Genomic DNA, 4613 nt, shown 5'->3' with positions numbered 1-4613 from the left:
ATGCGTAACAATGATGAATCAATCCAATTCTATTCTTCTCTATCTCTTTACAAGGTATCACATCCTAGTTGTGGCTAAGGAGTTATGAGCATTAAGCAACAATAATGAAAGAAGTTGTTGAGGCTAAAGGTTTCTCCAATCTACTTTCTCTTGTGTTGATACTACACCCACCCCAAGATTTTTGGGAGGTGTCAACAATGATCTTCATTGTCAATGATTTCTAGGCAAGATTGTGTGGGCTCAAGATTCTATGGTGTCCTTTGGAGTGAATTTTTTCATTTAAAGTTCTAATTTGAGCGCAATTTGATCTTCGTTTTGGAGTTAGAGTACATTTGTGTACAAGAATGCTGAGTGTTGGGTTTCCTAAACTCTTTAATTTGGTGTTGCGGGATATAAGTTGCAGATTTCCAAGCCTCACTCTACCTTATTGTAGACATAGTGAGAACCATATAAATAAACGGCATATCGTGGGGCAGAGTCAACACGACTAGTGCATGGAAGCTATAAGAGGTTGTTAATTTTTTTTGGAAAACACACTCAATCCTTATCCACTCAATGCAACACTCAACTGTGCGTCAGGCTAGCAAAAGCCAATTGTCACATCAACAAGTAAATTTTGATGGTTCTCCAAGCAAACGAGCTCCAAACATCACCAAACTTGTAGCTCGAGTAGATGGAGTCGAAACACAAGTGCATACGGTCCAAACCACATTTCATTCACCTACCAAAAAAATGATTATTGGTTGTTTTGACGTAATGTGTCTCCACTTAGAATGCACTCAATAGCCTAGTATCAATACTTCAATACTCCTCCTATAGTTAAAATATGCTTTCAATGCTTTTTTTATGAGTTATGAGCCAAGTAACAAGAGGATTAGCAACAACAAATTCAAAGAGCTATCCCAAGAAACTTGCATCATTACATAGAGCTTTTATATGTGAACACTCAATAGCTTAGCATTAATGTCTCAATACCCCTTCTATAGCTAAAATGCAGTTTTTATGCTTATCTTGTGAGTTATGAGATAATTGGCAAGAGGATTAGCAACAGCAAGATCAAAAAATCATCATGGGAAACCTACATCATTAAGTAGAGCTTTCACTTGTGAACGTGTAGAAGTGGATGACACTTCAAAAAAACAATCCATGAGGTAGATATAAGTACAAGAAGGAAGATTGAGAGTACACATTGCTTAAAGATAGAACATACGTTTCATAATCTTAAATTTATCAATTTTTAGAACTAGCTTTTATACCTTAGCCAAGGCTTAAAAATACCAAACCAACTCCAATCTGGGGTAGAAAGAGACTTGAGATTGCATATGGGTAATGCTTAATTACAAGGTGGAATCTTGTAGCCCCAACTACTTTCAGGCCTAAGGTAAGATGCGACAGGCCTAGGCCTGGACACACATGCGATACCAGGGACCTATATTTAGTAGGCCAAGGGTCTATATATGGAATGCTTAGGTGGAGATGTGCATTTGCTAGTCTGCAATCTCTCATATGGGTTTCAAAGCTCACAGGAGAAAGGGAATAGAGAAGGGTGAAATACATGGAAGGTCATGGTGCATGAATGCTCTCTTTTCCTACTTCTCTACCTCATCAATGTTCCTATGATGTGCAAGATTTCATAAGAATAAATTCTTGCAAGGCGTGGCTGACAGAGGTGGACAACAAAGGATGAAGGATCACGTGTGGGAGCCATCCCTTACATGCACAAGGAGGAGAAGAGCCTGACATGAAATTGAGAACGGATAAGATCATTGGGAGCCCAGGAGTGGGACAAACCATTTTTGTTTCTGTAGGGATGTGAAACAATAAGGCTACGATGGGCTCTCTCTCTCTCTCTCTCCCCACTATTGCTGCAACCCACCATAGCTTGACCTCAAGTGTTTTCACATTAGAGGGCCACTTTAAGTGGACAAGGTGGTGTTACCACCCAAATGTGCCCAATTTCCCAAAAAAAAAACCTTTCAATTGGTGCAACATTAAGAGTCCGCACAAGGGTCGGGTACGGCTAGTTGAAGGCTATTTGCCTCATTATAAGGGGCGTACATGGTCAATGCAAAAATAATACACCGACTCCAAATTGGGTGGTTATACATGGTTGAAACCCCTTGCTCATATGAAACTTGTCATGATTGTGCTTTATTCGACTATGATTTGAATATGGTGTGGGACAACAAAAGTGCCAAATTTGGGGTGACTTTGGCAACCATTTTCTTAGCATATGGTTGAAGATCAACAACCTCACAAGGGATCCACCACGGCAAGCACAGAAGCAAGGTTTCTAGGCCAACAAAGGCATCATACGAGTAGTCATGTAGATGCTTCGATAGGGGCCATGGTTGCATATGCGAGAAAGTGAAGCAAAGCCATGACAAATGCAAGGCATCAAGCAAATAAATTTGAGTTTTTAGATTTTCACAGTTTTTCCTTACTCTCAATGTAAGTTATATTGCAAAAAATCACGAAGATGCTCTCTCTCTCTCTCATATAAATAAATAAATAAATAAATATATGTATGTATGTATATATATTGCCATGACATTGATATGAGAGCAGGAGCATCTGCTAGCTATATATGTATATATTGCCAACAACATCAATATGAGCACAAAGGCTCCATCTTGTCTTATCTTTTCAAAGTACTTTTGTAAAGAAAGTCTTCAATGTTAGACATATTGCATAGCAGCTTTCAAAGTTTGGAATATTCTATCCACATACAAACTTGGGGGAACTTTGCAACATCTTTGAATGCAAAGATTTCCCTCTTGTGCAAAGCAAAGAGCATTGATAGACTTAACAAGAAGCAAGGATTCTACTACATGCCAAAGTACTACCCATTGAATTAGGATCAATGATAATGGCACACAAATTTGGAGAATTGACAATATACAAATATAAGCTCACATTTTACATTTGGAAATGTCAAACTATGATGTATCCATGCCAATACAAATTGTGCAAGGCACATATGGCCTCGGCTCACACCGTTGAGATCATCATTGAAACAAAGGGCTTATCAATTCATTTTTTTAATATGCATATATGGCATGCCAGTATGGTGGAATTCATTCCAATGAATCATTGTTTATGCTTCTGCTATAACATTAACTACTCTGTTCAAGAAGAGTTGAGGCTGGTGTGTTCGCTTGTATATGATTGCAGTACTGGTAGGCATCGTACTATAAATAAGGTTTTTTGTCTGTAGTAGGTAGGCATGGCCTCATTGTCAAGAAACTAATTCATGGGATGGCATGAACCTACTAAGGGAGCCTCATGACAAGGAATCTCTTGTTTAAAAAAACCAAAGGAAGTCTAGTACGACTAATTTTTTATTGGGTGTTGAGATTCTTTCTCCTCTTTTCATATGAGATAAGAGTATTTTAAGATCAAGTGCGAATATGATTCCACCTTGACAGGATCTGTTGGTTATTTGTGAATAAGATTCCAATTTGCACGCATTTCATGTTTAGTCTATAGCACTGATTGCAATTATCGAAGTGGTATTTCCAGGGGTATGACCCAATTAATGCCAATTCACTCCATAAGTGTTGATAATCATTGATTGACCTCTTCACACTTGTACTTTCATGAAAAGTAGTTTTCACTTTGCCAAGGGATAGTAGATAAGTTCCAACTTACCAAGTTTCTTACATTCACTATTGGTGATACAAATCCTACCAAGGGGTTTGAATTTGCAAAATCTACCCAAGGGACCTGGATTGCCAAGGCCACACCCAGGTTTACTAGTTCAATATTCCTTGATTTTCACTAATCTCTCATTTAGTGCTCAATAGGTTAAAAAATGTTGGGCCTTTTGAGGCTAGATTTTTGGTATTGTACCTTTTAGGTTTGACATCCTTTTTAAAGGAGAACCAACTCCATGCATGTGATGTTCAATCAATTTTGGATGAAGCTGGTATATTTAATAAGAGATATGCTACCATTTACAAGTATGTAGCATCATTTTCAAGCTGGTATGTTTAACAAGAGATATGCTACCATTACAAGTATGTAGCATCATTTGCAATTCTATTTCACTAAGAAAGGATTTAGCCTATGCAGAAACAGGTTTAAAAAATTCATATCAAGCACACCCTTTCCCTTCCAAACCCTTTCTCTATTCAAAAATTAAGACAAGATGTGAACAAGGAGGTGATTCAAACACTAAGAAATCCTTTTCACATTGAATCAACATATAGATCACCAAAAAGGGGAGGAAACGGTATATGACACGTATAACAATTTTTTTAATGATTTGATCGCCTTGCATATATACATTGTGTACTTGTCGATGTTACTCTTGAAGAGTGCAACGGTGTTCTTTAGTTTTTCATCAAGCTAGATGCATGCAAGCTTGTAAAGAAGATGAAGATTTTGTGAGTCACAACTCATGAACAGAGCCATAGATGCAAGCATTGGACCAGATGATCATAGAAACTTTAGTGTGCAATTGGCTACATCAAGATCCAAACACAAATCTTAATGTATCTAGAAGACTTAATGTAATTTCAACTTTCCATATTGTAAATTATTTGTTTGTTGTAATTTCTAATCCGTAGTTGTTTGTGTATAGTAGCTCTCTAGTACAAGCCCGTTCCAAA

This window comes from Adiantum capillus-veneris, chromosome 27 (assembly GCF_014529385.1).
Source record: "Adiantum capillus-veneris isolate H3 chromosome 27, ASM1452938v2, whole genome shotgun sequence".
NCBI lineage: Eukaryota > Viridiplantae > Streptophyta > Polypodiopsida > Polypodiales > Pteridaceae > Adiantum > Adiantum capillus-veneris.
Note: the sequence above shows the minus strand (reverse complement) of the source record.